At 38.9% G+C, this 19,685-nt stretch overlaps 1 protein-coding gene across 3 annotated transcripts in view; it reads right to left on the bottom strand.

Annotated features, from left to right (window-relative positions):
- Positions 1 to 19,685, bottom strand: part of PACRG (PARK2 coregulated) — a 497,709-nt gene that overhangs the window by 34,590 nt on the left and 443,434 nt on the right. The gene's annotated exons all lie outside the window — the stretch shown is intronic.

Raw genomic sequence — 19,685 nt, forward strand, 5'->3', positions numbered from 1 at the left:
GGAGTTTATGATGGATGTAAAACATTCTTCTCTTAGCCTCCTCCAATGCCTTGGCAGGACCCAAATCAAACATGAAATAGGCAATTAGCTTCAGCTTTCAGTCTTCTACTGCTCCTTACCTTCTCTCCTGCTTTACCTCTTATAGCACACCTGATGTGAAACAGACCCACAAAGGGATAATATAGGGGCCATCCTACTGATGACTTAAGACAGAGATGATTATAGATCTTTAAAAATGTTACAGGATTTTCAGGAAAATCCAGGACAGCTGGGAATGCTCTGTTTGCATTAACCTCTCAAGCCCCTCCCCTGCCCCACACATTATATCTGTTGCTCAATCACCTTGTTAATTAAGCAATAAATCTACACTGGTTACACATACCATTACCAATCACACCTTAAAAAGGTCCAATCAGCTATAAAGCTATTGCTGAAAACTTTATCCAGCTTTAATTTTCATGTGTAGGCAGTCTGCAGCTCAGAGATCACAACTGTTGTAGTTCCCAGCCATTGCGAACTCTCAGTTGCACGGTGCTCCATGCATTCCCACAACTGGGAGACTGCAGCAGCACCCCATGGGTGCGGAGGCCGAGAATCCTGCAGCCATACGCGCAGCTGGGGCTGTGAATCCCCACACCTGATGGGGCTCTCAGTCCTAGCTGTGCATGTAGTGCAGCCGGGACTAAGAGCCCCGTTAGGTGCAGGGATTCTCAGTCCTGCCTGTCTGTGTGGTGCAGCCAGGACCTTACCTCCCATACCCCACTCTCTCCCCCCTGCACCTTTCCTGCAGCAGCTCCCACTCTGGCTCCAGCTATGGGAAGGACAGAGTAGCAGCAGCAGCACATGGTGCAGAAGCAGTGGCAAAAGTTTGCTGTTGAGGGACTTAACGTCACCTCAGCAAATGTGGAGGTGACATCTACCCCCACAGTCGCTATGCCTGCACTGTGCACCTCCACTGCCCAGGGCAGTGGGCCAGCCAGTTATGCTTCGATAACTATGCTGTAAAATTTGGCAAAGACTGAGGGTTGGATGCCTAGCTTGAGAATAACTTGTTTGTTTTTTTGTTGGCACTGTGGGGTCAATTGAGGCTCACTGGACTAGACTGGAGGTGCACTGCATGTCCCTCTCCATTTTGGGCAAAGGAAGAGCTACCTTTAAATTGGGTAAAGCCAATGAGACCGAATTCCTTGTTTCCCACCCCAATGCTCTTGAAACCAGATAGTTGTCCCACTATACCTCATCCTGCTGTCTGCCATTCCGGCCAGTAATGATGCAGAATTGTTACTTTGGCTTTAGACCAGCCCCCAAATACCAAAACAGCATAAGAAAGACTCTTCTCTTGGCATTTCCCTTCTGCCCCAAGTCAGGAAGGACTGGAAGTCTCATTTAAGGGAAAAAAAAGAGATTTCAGGCCCGTTTTCCACTCCGAAGGAGCTTGGATAAGTATTAAATAAATATTCTAACCAAACTGACCTCTGAACTTCATGAGTTTCACATAGTGCTGCTGCTGGTGCTGGCAGTCCCTTAACATCAACATGTGCAGCCTTTTTAATCACTTAGATGCAGCTAAGCAGCAAGTTTATTTGACTGAAAATGTTTTCATCAAAGACAACGATTAAATCAATTAAAACCCAAACAATTCTAATAAGACTTAGCATGTTGTTCTTTTCCCATGTGAAGATAATTAGAAAAATGATAACAGAGCATTTTTTATGCTAAGTAATGAAAAGACACAGCAGTGCCCATTTAAATTTATGAATTCAAATTACTGTCCAGAAGTCAAATGGGAAGTAATCGAGAAAGTACATTATTAAACTTTAAGGGCCTGCTTCAGGGAAATACTGAAGAACTTAGTGAAGTCCATTCTGGTTTAGGAATTTATGTAAGTATTGGCTTAACTTTAAGTGGCATGTGGTTTATTTCTCTGCTGGAGAGAGAGACTTTCCTAAATCATGCCCTGAATGGCCAAAATTCAGAATTCAGGAACAGTTTGTCACACTGAACTGCAAATTTTAACTCATTTTAATATCTGAGTTCATTCAGCATTACCACCTGTAATTTATTTTTATATGTTAGTATTCTGTCACATTTTAGATACGTACTGTCTGAATAGCAGCAAAGTGAAACTAAGGGTATAGATATGTGGCACAACTATTACAGAGTAATTATTTGCCTCAGATTTTATTCTGTAGAAAACTCACTCTAGTAAAGGTTGGATACAACCTGCTTGCCCAATTACTTACCTTCAGTAGGTACTTTTACTGTGTCTGGTCAAGAGACAAGACCAACATATGGCATAATACAGTTTAGTTATCATACACATCCAATATTTTGCACTTTTCTCATGCCACAAAATGTTCTATTTTTTGGTAATCTAGTTTCCTGGTCACAGCATGCAGGACTTGATGTTTGGTTCAGCTGTAAAATGACATGATCTTTGGCTTGTGCATATTATCTTCTGGGAAACATTGTTTGGGATAACCAATTATACAACCATACTTTGGGTGAACACAGTGACATAGGGTGCATCTACACATGCACTTTACTGTAGAGTTAACTAATTAACTCTGCAGTAAAGCATCACAGTCTACACGTGCACTAGTATTAGGGTGCAGTAAATGAATTAACTCCAACAGAGGATAGTAGTGTTGGGGACAGTACTATCCTATGGTGGAGTAAATAACTATAATAAAACGCTTGTGTAGACAGGGGCCACTGGCAGAAATTGTACCTAGTAAGCCTGGGCATCAGGGAGCCATCCCCCTGTCTGCTGCCTAGCCACATGGCTCTGCATGTTTGGCACTCTTATGCCCCAGCTAGCTCCTTTGCTGCCTGCTGCCATGACCCAGAGCCCAGGGCTGACCTCTGGAGCCCACTGCCATCCTGGGCCTGCTCTGCCCCAGCTCAAAAGTGCTGCTGTCCTGGGTGCACATGTAGATGCTATGCCTGGGGGCATTTAACTCCACTGCAAACTACTCTGTTGTTTATTGCTTCACCTGAATTGCACATGGATATGCGCACACTGTTTTTTCAGCAAAAACATTAATGTGCCATTTAGGTCGCCTTAGCCCCACATTGTTTGACTATGATTTATGTTTGCAGATGGAACAAGGTGCCTTAAAATAAGAGCAAGCAAATAAAATATAACTGGTGATAGAAGATTCATACATCTGAAAAGCAAATGTAATATTTTACAAATCCAGTGACAAATAATGAAATGCACCTTTCTATTTCACCTGTGCCATTAGAAAATGTACCGCCTCTGGAAAACTATTCCATTAAATACACCTGGTTTTCTGTAAGCTAGGAGAGATCTAGGTCCTGATCCTGAAAACATTTACCCATGTGAGTGGGTTTTTTTAGTTAAATGGAACACCTCACATGAATCAGTGTTTGCAAGACTAGGCCTTTACATTTACACAGGTCAATATTCCAACCTCTGCATCTGAACGCTATACAGAGGAAACACAGGTTATTATTAAAATCCAAACTAACAGAAGTTAAACAATAGTAAATTTTTAAGAAAAACAAAGATTATAGAATAATTGCTATACCAATTATGATACACACATGATTGAATTATCATAAACAACTGTTTACTATTACTATTTTTTAAAAGAAGAGAAATATACCTGCTATGATTTAAAGGTTGGGATAGTCTGGACCCTCAAATTTAGTTATACAACCCTTATTAAAGCAAAGGGATACTGGGGGGGGGGGGGGGTTTCCCTACCTGAGGGAATAATTTAGCCCTTAGTCCTTTCAATCCTTACTTATTGGGTGAACAACTTGAAACAAGTAAAGTGCTGAAAGAAAGTACAGAATATCTGTACTTTGAAAATCAGGCCCCTTAAGATGTCTCATGCTGGCTCTCAGAATCACTGTTACCAGAATCAGTGGTCACTTTTGAAATTCTTAGCTTATGTATTCTATTTAAAATTAAGTTTTATCTTATTACTAGTGAACAAAGTTAAAACACCTCCAAGACATCATTATAAAAACCATTCACTCATCCTGTCTATTGAGTTAAAGATACATTTTTTTTTATCTGTACAAAGATAGGCCGAATGTACAATCCTCCCCAGTGCCCCACAAAAAAACAACCAACATTAGGAAAATTAAATAACAGTAAAGCTGTAAACCAGTAAAATAGTTAAAATTTATGGGCTACAAGTCATGGCTTGCAATTCTTCTGTCAAAATAGTTCCTAGATTTTATTTTTGAATAAAAGTTTGGAAACCCTCAAAGCTTCTACTTCCTTCCCTTAGAAGCCTGAGGTCTTTCAGAAGTCAGCAATCCACTACCATGTGATTTTTTAAATTGTTTTGGCTGACCCTTGTCTTCATGACATGTAAAAGAATAGTCTTTCTGACTGGAGAACATGACACTTGCTAAGCCAGATCTTCAGTTGATGTAAATTAACTTTAGTGGAGCAGTGCCAAATTATACCAGCTCAGGATTGGGACTTTTGTATGCCCAGGTAGAGACATTACACTTTTAGTGGTAAAAGTAATTGGAAACTGGTGTATACTCAGAAGAGAAGAGAAGAGAAGAGAAGAGAAGAGGAGTTCAGCACATACAGACCGGTTTACAAATGGCAGAACCCGGTCTAAGATTTCTCTTCCCCCACTCCACACCAAAGGCTGAATGTCTGTTTTGTTTGCAAACAGTCTCAACTATGCTACTTACAGAAAACCACGTAACTTAGACTGATTCTGCTTCAGGCTTTTTGAATGTATGCACCTAGCCTATGAAACAGCAAAAAGTTGGGAGCTAGGGGAAAAGGTTTTACATTAAATTTTCATTATAAATGAGACACTGATTTTGAAACAGATCTGGTCAAATATTTTCTTTCAAAACTTTTTAGAATTAAAAATGGGCTTTTTGTCCAAATATAAATTTCCTTGAGAAATTTCCTTTTTAAAATTAGTTTCCCCCCTTTTTAATGAAAAATGACCCCAACATTTCTGGATAATAACTGAACCTTAACATTTATAGAAAAACATTGATGACTATGAACAAATGCGAGGTTTTTTATGACTTTTTGTGAGGGGGAAAAGATTTTCTTACCAGTTGTAATGATGCATATAATATTAGATTCAAACTCTCCAAAAATTCTTAATATATATAACTTTACTCATGAGAGTAGTCCTGTTCAATCCTAGGCTCTAATCACACAGTGAAGTGTGAAGTGAAGTTATGTATCTTTGTAAATATTTGCATATACATTGAAGCATTGGTGTCTGACAATTCTAAGGTGATCTCAATGTTAAAAGATGATAATTAAAAGTATAGTACATGGCATGCTGAGCATGTGACCACCCGCAGCAGACATGTTACAAAGCAACACCAACTGTACAGAGCAGATTTCTCTTTTGAAGAAGCAGAATAATATTCCTTTTGGCCATACCTATGAGATGCTGACTGTGCAGTAGCTCATTACTACTGCACAGTAGCATTGCGCATCACAAAGTGTGACATGATGCTACTGTGTACCATGCAAGTACTAAACTGCTGTGCAGTAATAACTGCGCAGTTAGTGTCTCATGTAGAGACAGCCAGAGGCTCAGAAATAAATGGTTGCAAGCTACGGAAACCTAAATCCAAAGCACCTTAGTTGTTCAAACCACGAATTCCTGTAGTACAACATAGCATGCCACTGCACTGGAAAAGAACAAGAACTTTCTCATGTAGTCTACTCCTTAACGTCTTTAATTGCTTGGAAGATAAATTTAGTATCTTGGTTTCTGTTTTCTTTCTCTTCTGCCTGTTTTCAAACTGCTGTTACTTCTTCCATATGCTAAATCACAGGATCATAGGAAAGTAGGGCTGCAAAGGATTTCACAAGATCAACTAGACCAGCCTTCTGATCAAGGATTGTCCCAGACTAAACCATCACAAAAAATGTCACAACAATCCTACATGAATCCCACATAAATGCTTGTAAATACTAGTATCCAGGTCATTACCAAGACTTTTGAAGAAACTATTTTTTAAACCTTTATTCCTTTTTAATTTAGTAGCTAGAACTATTCATGTACTTCAATTTAAGCATTTGTTAAACTTCTGTTGGATCATAGCCAGAGTGCTCAACACTTTCTAGGATTCGGCCCTATGACTCACAATAGACTGAAAACCAGTTAACTAGTTCTCCAGTTCAGGACCTGGAGACTGAATTGCTAGGCATCACATGCAATAAAGAATTACATTAACTTTCCTAAAAAAATAGCCAAGTCAACTCCCTGGGATCTAAACAGCCCTCTGAAGAAAAGAGCATTTCAAAATTCAGATCTGAATCAGGTATTTCACAGCTGGACATCTCTAACACTGACCTTGCTAGCAATCCAGAACATAGGATTCCTACAAATCTGCATGTTGGATCTACAGCTGAGAGAGAGACAAGGAAAGAAAGAGAGAGACAGAGACAGAAAGAGGGAAAGAAAGATATGGCTAATACTTGCCTGTTTTTTTCTAAACTGTTTTTAAACTTCTGATTTGCTGGAAAGTATCTTAGCCTATCCTTGAATCTGTCTCTAAAACTGCCAGAACTGAGTCTTTTTTCCCCCCGGACTTTCAAGAACTGCATTTCTCTAGGTTCATATTTTAGTGTTCATAAATTCATCATAAATTGATTTGTACCTTTCTGACAACATGTTTATTTTACTGTTAACGTTACCTCTTTTTCTAGGTATGTTTCCAGCTCTTACAATTTCTTGTTGGACAGAACCTACATTGTCTTAGTGGGTTAAAAAATCTGGAAACAGCTTGCTCAGACAGAAGTGTTTTTATTTTCAGTTTATTCATTTGGCTGCACTGATGCTGCTTCCCTCCCTTGCTCCAATAAGCATATTTTGGTTTTTTAGTCCCTTCAATTCTCTGTGTCATATCTGTAAGTATCTTTCACTCATAAATGTACTAACTGCATCTTTTGTGACTAATAAAAATTCTTTTCAAAGCACTAGTCTGGAAAATGGATGGGAAATTGCCAATTTTTACATTAAACTTAGAAATCTTTCCTCACAAATTAGGTTAGAAGTACAAGAATCACTAGTCCATAAGAATTCTTATTTAAGAGTTCTAATGTCTTTGGGACTGTAGCCCAATTTTTAAAGGACTTTTAATTACTATTAAAATGCTCTCATCCTATTTCTTTCCATTATTATCTTCCCCTGAGGCTTTCATTATGATCGTTTCTATTTACAATGGTGCCAACACTTGCAAATGAAACACCAGTAGTGGTGTAGTACTGTTACACTTTGTAACAATCTGTTTTAACCTCATGAGTCATAACAGATAATAGCTTCTTAGTATTTACATATATCTTTTGCCTGAAGGGACCCCAAAGTATTTTACTAATTTAAATCTCTTCATTACCTTCTGAAATTTAGTCAAAGTTTAAGAGTGCATAGAAACTCAACGTCACAATTGAAATGAAAAAATGCTTTAATAAAATACGGTATTCTTTCAAGTTATGGAGCTAAATTATGTAGGCAACTATTACTATCCTGACTGAAATATGATCACAACATCAGACATAATAACATCCTTACTTTTCTGAGAGACAGCACCTGTAAGTGCCAAAGTAAAAATTTCAGTCCAGTGCTTATTCAAAGCACCTATTTAATCATTTATACCAACTGAAGCATGTGAGTTTTTTTTCCTCTCTAAACACAGACATTTATGCTGACCAGGGTTAGTTTATATGATCCAACAAAATCACAAGCCTTGATGGCATTACCAAAGGCATTAACAGCGGTATTACCATTTTCTTTCATACAATTATGAAAAGTGTGTTGAATTATCTAAATGAAAAGCACTATTGAACTTCCAGCTCTTGGCACATTTTCTTCAGTAACAAAAACAAACCATTAGAGGCTATGGTGATGGGGTAAAGGAACAAGAAAGAAAAATTTCTCAAGCTCCTAAACCAATATATGCACTGCAGCTGGAGAAATCATGTGCATTTTCTCTTCTCAAGTAAAATATTATGAGAACGGCAGTAACTTTGCCTTGATTGGAAAGCTTGAGGATTAAACCAAGGAATAGAAATATGCATACTTTTACAATCTTTAACTTGAAATCAGAGTATCACTTTTATTTACTATAGAATATTGGAGTTTGTATCCCTTCATTTTTATCAAACAGATTTTTATTAATTGTTTTGCATACTTTTCTTCTCTTGAGAATAAAAATGCATACTAATTTTCTAATAACAATTACAGTATAGGTAACTTGTGGTTTGTTTGAGTCATAATACAACAACTAAAAACATACATAATGCTCATCGCCCATATGCTCCATTTTCTATCATTCCTTTACTTCCCACAAGAACAACTCAGTATTTTACTTCTAAATAAAGGAGTTATATTGGCACGATCCTAAGATAAACCACTATCCCCATGACTAACTTAGTTCCCTGAAATCACAGACAAAAAAAGAATTACATTACACATTTCACACGCTGATGAAAAAAAAAATGCTGCTGGAAAAAGTTAATAGATCTTAATAATATAGTACAGCAGAATCTGCTAAATGCAAAACCCTTAAGCACTGAGAATATCAATTAATAGCTTATGCACTGTTACGAGTCTTTTTTCTTACAAAGTGATCAGCAGGCTTCATTTTTGCTTTTTTAATACTTGAATATGAAATATTTTAAAAGTAAATGTAATTTAAGGCATGTCTTGGTGTAAGTAAAAAAGTGGGCATTCTGCTGTTTTGTTCTCTTTCTAATTCACTGCACTTGTGTTTTGCTTCATTAGCTTCCATTTTATTATACAAGATGGTGAGATTTATCATGAGCACACATTAAATGGTGTGTCTGCAGCTTCCTGCAGTGGGCAATGTAATGATTAAAAAATGTGCCTGTAACCTTATGGCCACTTGGAAGGGTGCCACTGATATTTCAAAAATAATGGTCTGGGATGATGTACTATTATGGAGTTGTCATTTATATTCCCTGTATTAGAAATTGCATATGGGAAAGAGAAGAATGTGTCATATGATAAGTATTTGCAAATATAACTTCCCTTGTACCAACCAACTGCCATCTCTTCCCTTTTGAGAAGAACAAAAAAGGATTGATACTGATTTGGCCAGAGTGGACAGCTTTAGGCCTGAATCCTGTTCTCTCTTTCTGAAGTCAGAGGAAGTTTGCCTAGATATACGGTGCCAAAATAAGCTCCAAAAGAGATTACTCTATCCTGGGCTTCAATTTGCATTTTAGTTTGCATTAAACAGAAAATCTAAGGCAGTGGTAAGTAAAATACTGTGCTTAGTGTTTATTAATCTGTGCACTTTTACATTTTGTACTCAGCTTTTCTGCTGGAAAACCATCCAAATTTGCATCATGTTTTCAAGTTAGTTAAGCATAACTTAATAATAAATTTGTTGCGCTATAATTAGGATAATAATGATACACAAAAATGTTAGGGGAAAAAAATCTCCTTTAAGATTTGCATGTTGTTTGTGAAGGGAGAGCCCATATCTACTCAGAAGACTTGGGAGGAAAACTTTGTACTAAGCATTCATCTAACAAATGCAACTGAAGGAAACTGACTAATAGTAGTTAAAGGATCTGATTTCTCTTTAGTAAAGTCATGAGACAAATGACTGTTCCTTAAAAATGTAACTCAGGATCCACATTTGTAAACTGAATAGGTGAATAATGGACCAAAATAACAGTTGACCAAAGGATAGAGGGAAAGAGATTATCAAAGGTAAAAAAAAAATAGCCACAATATTAATTCCCTGAAAACATATGCTCCCTGAGCAGATTCTTTAGAAATGAACTGAACTGAACTGTTCAGGAAGGTAATTCTTTCTTTTAATCTCTGTAATAGAGATTAACATCCTTGATGACTGGCTACTAAGGAGAGAAACATATAACGGGTAAGTTAATTTTACCATTTTTAAAACTTGAACTGTTCTTCACAGCTTTGATGATGGTTGTGGATAAATAGCCTATTAGTCAAATCAAAATGGTGTGCTTCAGTGCAATAACACAGTAGTCTTCTGAAAAAAAATGACCTTTATTTAAGCTGCTCAAGTTTATGATCAAATGATTACATCAAAATAAAGAATTACTTTGAAATGAGGATTAGTGCAGAAGAACAGATGTATCACAAATTGGAGAATACCTCATGCACAGTAATTAAACAGTTAGGCATCTGATGGAGTGAGCTCTTGCTCACAAAAGCTTAGGCATCTTTGATTCAATCTATAAGGGGCATCTCTACCATGCTGCCTGTCTGCCTGACTTCAGATGAACACAGCTAACCACCTCTCACTTATTTAAAATTACCTCAAGCTACAGTAGTCTGTTACATCTCATTCCCTCAATAATTCTGTATACTCTGATTTAAATCATATTCCTAATGTTTTAATTATATTATTGGAAAGGTAGCATAATAAATACAGTCTATTTTAGGAAGCTGATGATGATTAGAGGCATGAAATGGGTAGCGGAGGGAGGTGCACTGAAGACAGTGATTGTTCATAACTGACGTCAGAAAATATCCTTGAACAAGACCTACAGCATAAAGGCTGTAAACGGGGTGTGTTAACTATGATGTTTTCCTCTTTAAATCTCAAAGGACTCTAGTAAATTATTTTTATTATTCTTCTTCTTATGTTAAATATTGAGTAATTGAATCACTGAGTGGATATGTAATTTTGCCAATGCCATGCAAAACATTTCCATTTAAGGTACTTATAGCCATGCTACCTCATAGTTTTTATCATGTTTATCCTTTCAACACTGCTGCATGGTAGGAAAATATTACCACTCTTATTTTTCAGATGAAGAACTGCTTCACAGTATGGCTAAGAGCCTGATCTAAAGGGGATTTATCTTCAGGGACCTCAATCCAAATTGCAATCCAAACAAATAAAAGCTCTGCCCAGTGGCTGCCAAACTTGGAGACTACTAAACTCCCTTTCTGAATCAAAGGTGCCCTAGGGCACCAGAACTGTCATGGTTCCTGTGCAGAACTGCCACGGTCTGAGCAAACAGATGTCTAAGTCGCCTTTGGATCCAGAAATTGGCTAAGGCAGCTCCTAATTCCTCTGAGGTTGCTGATTTGGAAGTGTGCCCTGAGCACACCCAGCACAGGCTGAGAGCCTTGAGTTAAACACAAATCACAACAACCATGGCCATTTCATTCAAAATTAACAGTAGTGCCTGCCATCTATAAAATAGCCTAGTGGTTGGAGCAGTTACCCAAGTAGTGGGAGATCTATGTTTTAGACTCTTTTCAAGCTGAAGGAATTCAAATCCACACCTCCCAGGAGAGTGCCCTAATAATCAGACTATAAAATAGTTCACAGGGGCCCTGACATACTTTGTGATGAAGCTGAGCCATTGGAAAGAAAAGGATACACGATTAATTGGTTCAGAAGGACAGCAGGCAAGAGGGAGCTTGAATCAGTAGCCTAGTAAAGAGGGGGAAGCTCCTGGCTCCTGATCTTTTTGCACACATCGCATTAGTTGTTAGAAACCCCCCAATAGAAGCATTCCAGAAAGCCAGGGATGCAGAAACCAGGACGTTCTCCTCCTTCATCACCAACTGTGTTTTAAAAGAAAAGAACAAGCCGCACTCAGTTCTTTCAAAAAATGCTTGCAGACACCTTCCCTCAGGAGTGGATTCCAGACTCTGGATCTTAAGTGGATGGAGGCATTTCCTTTACAGCCTGAGTCAGTGCAGGATCTCCTAAGCATGGCAAGATTACAAGTACAACATCTTTGTTGGCTAGCTCTAGGTGGCTCCCTCATAAGCAACCTTCTGTGGTGTCTAATTCTTCCTAGGCACTGTATAGGGAGCCTAGATGCTAATTACTGTACAGTGTTTCCTTTTCAGAACTCCTTCATGTGCCATGTACAGGTGTTATGTTTCCAACAAGAGAATTGCAGGAGGGCTGTGCGAAACGGGCCCTATTTGATTCAGATTCAGATTCAGCCTGAATCAGGGACAGTGATTCGATCCATTGATCTGGATCACTGTCCCTGATTCGATTTGGCTGAATTCGAATCTAACGATTTGATGCTGATTCAGCAAATCAGTGATTTGGACACATTTACACATTTAAAAGTTTTTTCTACATACCTTGAGATAGCAGGAGTGGCTCGTGATCACAGCAGCATGGGGGGCTCTCCAGAGTGCTTGGCAGTGAACCCAGAAGTGGACCGGAAGTACTTTGGGTCCACTTCTGGGTCTACCGGGGAGTGGGCAGGCCTCCCTCCCCCAACCCAGCAATCAGCTGCAGAGGGACCCTGGGTGCCCCCCCAGACCCAGAAGACACTAGTCACTAGAGGGGGGTTCAGGGCGCTCCCCCCAGCACACTCCCTAGTGGACCAGGAAGTGGACTGGAAGTGCTTCTGGTCTATTTCCAGGTCCACTGCTGAGCGTGCTGGGAAGCGCCCCATGCTCCTGTAGGATGCTGCATCTGCCCCAGCACTGCAGGGTTCAGCGCCCCTGATACCTAGAGATATGTAGAAAAATCATTTAAAGCTGTGTTTACATCTGAATTGCTGAATCTGTCTGAATCAATTTGGAGAGATTAAAGGGTCCTTTTATTCATTTTGCATTCAGAGATTCGGCCACCGAATTGGGCTGAATCTCCATCAAATTGAATCAGGGACCAAAGCTTCGCACAGCCCTAAACTGCAGTTCTCTTGGTACATACCATGAGTGTACAGGCATTCACACAATTTCTCTCAGATCAAAAATGGCTGTTACAGGAGAAAAATAACCCACCTCCAAACAAGTAGAAGTCACTCCCAAAAGAGTTTATCCAAGCCGAACGAATGCCTGTACACTTTCCTGCTGTTTGACTTCTCCTGGTACCCAAAGGAGTGGCCTGTGCCAAAATGCCACCCCCCGTGTCACCTTAGTTCAGAGAAGGTGTGAGGAGCAGCTGCTGCTCACCTTCTCCCAGTCCCAGGAGGCCGCCTCTGCCTTCCCAGAACTGGGATCTCGCTGGACTGGAGAAGGCATCAGCGAGCAACTGCTCCCACCCTTCCCGTAGATTGGGAGGACAGGGCAGGGGAGGAGAAGGAGAGGAGGAGGAGGAGGAGCTGCTGCTTGTTCTCTGCCCAGTCCTTGAACTCAGGGTCCCAGTAGGAGGAATGGGTGGGGGCTTTGCCACATGGCTCCAGTCCCCCCAGGAATAGACGGAGTAGAACAGTCTATGGTCTCCATGCTTTCCACAAACTAGGATCACCCCACCCTAAGAAAGACATGTAGAACAAGGGAGAGGAGTCAGTTGCAGGCCAAATGCCTGTACTGCTCCATTTCCCAGAAACATTGCTAGTGGTGGCACATCTGTTTGCAGCCATAGTCTCCTGTGTTAATCAGTCATCAGGACAATTAATTTCAGTTCCAAAGCAAAGGGATTTATTTTATATTTAAATAGAAAATGTGGAGGCTTTAGAGAATTTCATGCGTTGAAGTATGGAATGCTTCTTAGGCAGAAAGAGATAAGGCCTTTTCCAGCCAGGCAGACACTTAAATTCAGCCCTTTTTCAGGCAAGTAGATTTTGAGCACACAAACCGGATATGGACCTCATTGCTCTAACACTTCATTCCCTTCCAAGAGTAACTTTTCCATTGCTAATGGTTTCTATACTTCATCCCCTCTGTTAAATTGGTGTAGGCTGTCAATTAGGTTCATTAATAATCTCATCTCAGAATTTCTGCTATTCAGTTAGACTAATTACTTGATTGCAGTCAGCCCAGGCCTCAAGTGGTTTTTCCCTTCTATAAACCTAGCAAAGGCTTCAGAAGCGCTTGCCAATATAGAATAGGAATTTAACCCAACGTTTACCAGAGGCAACGGAAGGTTTATAATCTGATATTTCAGTAGATTTTTAAAATCCCAAAAGTACACTGCTATGGGTTTTGTAGTGGAAAGAGACTCCACATTACAGAAACTACTTGATTTCAAATATAAACATCTGGCTGGAAGCTTGCAGCAAAATGAACAAATGTTGATGTGGTAATTAAAATATAACATTTAAAAATATTTTCCTTAAAAAAGTAATTGAAAAGTAGTTAAAATAGGTCATCATTTATTCTATCTCTATTTGTAAATTGAAACAAAGCCTTTATTCCAGAACAGAAAAACATTTTGTTTTTGTCTGCAAGCCACTCATGAATAGTACTGGGCAGATACATCTCTGTTTATGGTGAGAACCAAATAATTGAGTTGCACACATACAAACACACAGAAGATATTAAAAGCACCAAACAAGCAGTGCTATGAGTACAAGAGCCTTTTATAAGGTATGTATATTATTCAGGATAAAATAATCCTGCTTGGTTTGCCTTTTTTGCCTGTAAGATGCAATAACTTATTCAAGTTAAAGCAGTTGCAGATATTCTGTATGAACAGGATTTTAATACTGGGACACATGCCCTTATGATTAAATTACAGTTTGCATTAAATTGGTATTGGCCTCCATTACTGATCGTATAAACTTGTGATTATTGTACAGGCTAAGGACTAGTCTTTTTGTTTTAGGTTAAAGATACTTGATTTTGCTGGTCAGTGTTCGTCTTTTAGCTACCAGTATAATCACAGTTCCTGAATTAGGGAGAAAATGCAAAGCTTACCTTTTAATAAGGTTAAAATTATCTCTAACAATATGGACAGACTACTGAAAAATTCTCCTAAAGATCATCTCCAATATCTCACTTTGATACTAGCAAATGTTAAACACTGGTCCGAACCCAAAGGACATTTGCAAACAGCCAATTCATTTGTATAAAAATATTTTCTTGTTATGAAAAAATGATGACAAGGCTACTATGCATAGTATTTTGTGAAGGAGACAATTGGGTTTTGACAACTATCAACAAAAAATTCATTTCAGTTGCAATTTGCAATTCATGATTGAGTTCCATTTAACTGTTGTTCTAGGTCTAAACTCATTTGAACACGAAAAGAAACAATCCCCTGTAATATTTGGATATATCTTTTTCTCTGAGAAGCAAATGAAAAAATAATTTTCTCCTTTGCAGCCTAAAAATACTTAGCATTAAATGACAGAACTCAGTAACCTATTAAGAATTCTAAAGAAGCAATGGTTTATACATATTAATTTTTTTCAGCTGTTACTTTATTAAATGAGTCTTTTGAGACTGAGGAACATTTTATCAGCAATACTAATTTTCTGTTATTTGTAAATGTTTTTTTGAAAGCCATAGGAAAATTTGATATCATCTTATCTTCTTGAGCGTGATGGTAAAACACTGCCTTCGCTTACTTAGTCTTTGAGTAGAAGAGAAATTTCATAACAGAGGAAAGATAATTAGGACTTGTAGGTCATGAATGAAAGCCACAGTGCTTGCACTCTACCAGCTATTTCACAGCACTTTTCATAATGTAGCTGAAATCCTTTCGCTGAACTGTGCAATGACATGCTAAGCACAGTTCCAATATGTAAACATTCCACATACAGTAATTTGCATTAGTTCCACATAATCTATATCAGCATTAATTAATAGAGTGGATAGTGTCTGTACATCTGTTAGCTATTAGTTTTTACTCTAATTCATTAGATCTTTATCATTTACCTGAACAACCCATCAGGAACAGGCAAATGAGACCTTGGTTCATCATGTTATCTGTAGGATAGTGCAGCCAGGAATATTAACATCTCTTGTATATGCTCATAACTTGAGCCCAACATTTTTGCTGTAAGGTTTCCAAGTAGCCACATTTATTGTGCATTAAGAATCTCAAAATTACTTCTGGCTAGGATGGGCAGCAGTTACAAAGGTGAGGTAAATTTCATTATAGACTATTCAAATGAGCATATAGTGGGCATGTGTACATGACTTGTCACGTCTCTGTAGCGACAATCTTATTGCTACCATGTAGTAGGGTCAGAAATGACCGGTGAGGCGTTGGGACTGCGTAGGACCAGCGGTTAGTGTGCAGTCATTTTGTGCTTGCTAAATGACTGTGCAGTAACAACCGTGCAGTCTGGTGCAGGTGTGGATGTGCCCAGTTAGAGTCTTTTTAGTAAAAGCTGAACTGCTTCTTTCAGGTTGCCTTCAAATTGTGGCCTGTTTTAACTTTGACATAAAGTGCTCTTGGAGTGGTACAATAAATCTACATGGCCTAAATGAAGGCAGTACTTACTTTTCCCTGATGAGTGTAGGTCATAAATTTAAATTAAACTGATATGATTTTTATTGGTTCAACATCGTTTTTTATTTTTTATCCACCATGAGGTAGTGAAATTTAGATGGATATAAAAACTTTCCCCTAATTAGCAAACACACAGAAAAATCTTACATCAAAAGCAATGCAAAGTATATTGTACACATCAATTCTAAGTCCTCACTTCTCTGTTTCCTCCAAGAGTTTAATGAAGATTGAGGTACGCCATCAGATCACTCCACTGTTCATCCACAAAGTGAAAGAAATGTAGATTTTTAATAATACAGCTGAAAATATTTATTTTCCTATTATTTCTGGTCCTAGTCATACAGTGCATTCTCATGGGTACCCCCAAGCCCACATGGAGGTCCATCAACTTTAAGGGAGGTTCCTAATCTGTGCATAGCTCTGCCAGTGAAATGCAGTTATAGCATTGTGGCCTTATATTCAGTTAAAGGTAGCAGTGATGGTGGGGAGAAGGCTTTCAGACAAGCAAGTATATTGGGGTAAGAAAAAGAAAGTATAGAAGGATTTATCACCCTTGAGAGCTTTGAGAGAACCTATCCTTGAGATAATCAACAAGGATCCAGACATCCATACACTTGAAGTGACTCTTATAACCCGGACATGAGAACAGGTCCAGACTTCCAATCCACACCAGAGAGTATAGTTCTTGAATGAATTTTGTGAATTTCAGAGTGTACCTCCAAGGAAGAACTAATTTATCTATCAAAAAAAAATTTTTTTTTTAAAAAAGAATTTTATGTTATAGCTTATTTTCCCATTCTCCATATAGGGAAAATCTTGTAAACAAGTATGCCAGAGTAACTTTTCTCAAGGACATATTGTCATGAGATTGCCTAGAAGGGGAGAAGTGTGTTTGCAGTGATTCTCCAAAGTAAATGCTATGCAGTAGCTAAGTTCAGGAGAATCCTGGCCTTTGCTCCTCTATGATTTATTACTTTCACCTAAGTGGAACATCCTCCAAATTATACACTCAATATTGTGGGTGTGAGCAGACCTTAGTGCCACTACTGGGCATAGTGCACTGTGCACTTGATTTGACACATAGATACTTAATGAGAGCTAGGAGTCTCACTTCAAAAATCCAAGGATTTCTTTTCCACCCAACCCATCATGTATGCCTCTAGAGCAGCTGGTACAATTTTCAAACACTTTGCAGGCCACTACAGGCAAAACTGCTCTGTGCTGTGTTGCTGGTAACCACGAATACACAGAGACTTGTGTTGAGGCTGAGATACTTGATATGTTGTTACTGGAGAACTGCAGTTTTACAACCCAACCACTGTGCTACTGTGGAGTTTTGGCTGTGATTTTGGCAGCAGCAGTAGCAAGAGCTACAGATACAGTCCCCTTGCCTGTTGCTATACCAAGAGAAGAATACAAAGGTGGCTGGAGATAAGGAGCGTGGTAAGCCTGATCAGTTGCTTCTCAAAGGACTTTCCTAGGAACAGCCTTGCTTGATGTAGCAATGTTTCTGAGCTCGTAAAACGAGCCTTGATTGGTGGTTGAAGACCATACTGCAGATCTGGGATGACCAGAAGCAGCTACAGAGCATCAGAGTTAGATGCTTTAGGGCACCTTCCTGGAAGTCTGCAGAGCCTACCTTAAAGTGCAGTGACAGCCCACAAGCATGATTGTTCCTCTTCCCATTTAGAAGTGCACAGCCATCATATCTAGAAGCTCACCACTTCATGTTGCTAATATTCAGTTGCTAACCAATTTGATATAGGCAGACTGATGGTCAGGGCTATAAGACTGAAAAGGTACTTCTGCTATGTACAACTTCCCTGTCCTCAGGAAGGTTAATGATGGCTTTTCGCATTTGGGTTCTCCCAGTTGCATTGCTGCAACTGATGGAGCCTCCTAGTCCTATTAGCTGCTATCTAAACCAAGCCTTGGTGGGTGCATCTAAACGTAAACTTTAATGTGCAGTAGCCTATTTTACTGTGCATTAAAGTGTAACATAAAAACCATGCTTTTACACTAATACGCAGTAAAATAGGCTACTGTGCATAAAGCATCACTTAAAAACCATGCACAAAACCATTCACTATTGTGCATTAAGGCAGCCTAACGTGTATTTGTTTAATACCTCACATTGGAGGTACTAAATTTAATGCACAATAGGAGAGCACCTTAATGCACATGTAGCTATGCCTGGTGTTCCTAAACAGAAAGTGGTGCTTCTCTGCTGCACTTCAAGGCTGGGCTGACCACCATGATGGTTTAACATTATTAATGTGGAATAGTCTGGAAAAGTTCATGATGGCTGGGGGCATTTGTTCTTCTTTTTTGTAATGAAGAAAGACATATTTATTTCCATTTTGGACATATGCAGTGTTTACCTTCCCTTCTACTATTCTGAGAGACTTTTTCATCATCTACTACCATAGCTGATGAAGCCTTTCACAGTGTATTTGAAGTGTTCTGTGCTGCCTACCATCAGTAAGAGCAAGAGACACAGCCTTGCAGAGAGCTGGGAGCAGAGGTTCAAAGACTTTCAGGAAGTTTTGAATAGCCGCTCAGCTGCTGTCTCTGAACTGACAAGCATTGGGAACATATTATTAGGAACGCTTGTATAACTATTTTTGTATAACTGCCCTTGTATAACTACTTTCTCATGTATCACTACTTGTGAGAAAAGGGCCTGTTTTTCTGGATGTGTAGTTTGCCTTATATTGTGTGCAACTTTTCCTGGGTTGCTTCCTGGGCTACCTGCACAGAACATGGGGACGATGTTTTTACTGTCAAGGGCTCGTACCACATAATTTATAGACCTTGGTTGTTTTTACAAGGAGACGAGGATGCCACTGTCTTTGGTTCTATACATGTACAAAACTGAAAAAAAAAGTTCTACCCCAAAGAATTTACAATCTTAGATTAGACTAAAGATAGACAATGAAAGATTAGGAAATGTTTAACAATGCTGAGGCACAGCACGCTGTCTAAAGATGAAAATAACATTCCTTAGACAGCTGCCAGCAGAAATGCTGACTCGTATCACAGTATTTCTCTTAGTTCGACTTTCTTCTCTTAAACTCCACATATATCACCACTACTGTTTCACAGCTTTCCATCCTTGTATAAGTTCTTTCATATTTTCAAATGGAATTTCACTCCATCTCATCCTTGTTGTTGAAGTAGTTTGGGTCCTGTCAAAAATGCTGAATTGTAAAAGTAAAACCATTCAAACTTTTTAAATATGTTTAAAAACTTTCACTACATCTGCTGTATTATGTTTGCTTCTGTCTGCAATTATGTTTAATAGTACTACATTACTAGGAGTCAGCTGCAGTAACAAAACCCCTGACATTGCCATGTGTTGTGCTCCCACTGATGTCAAGTGGAGTTGCAGATGATCCCACAGTACCACCCAGGTGGCAAGGCAGAGTCTGTAACAGGTTGAGAAATACTGTCATCAATTGTGGGACAAGGAACCCTTTAGCAACCCACAGCATGAGTGGTATAGTAATTACACTCCTTAGCAGCTACAG

Source organism: Crocodylus porosus, unplaced genomic scaffold, assembly GCF_001723895.1.
Source record: "Crocodylus porosus isolate Cpor-Errol unplaced genomic scaffold, CroPor_comp1, whole genome shotgun sequence".
Taxonomy (NCBI): Eukaryota; Metazoa; Chordata; order Crocodylia; family Crocodylidae; genus Crocodylus; species Crocodylus porosus.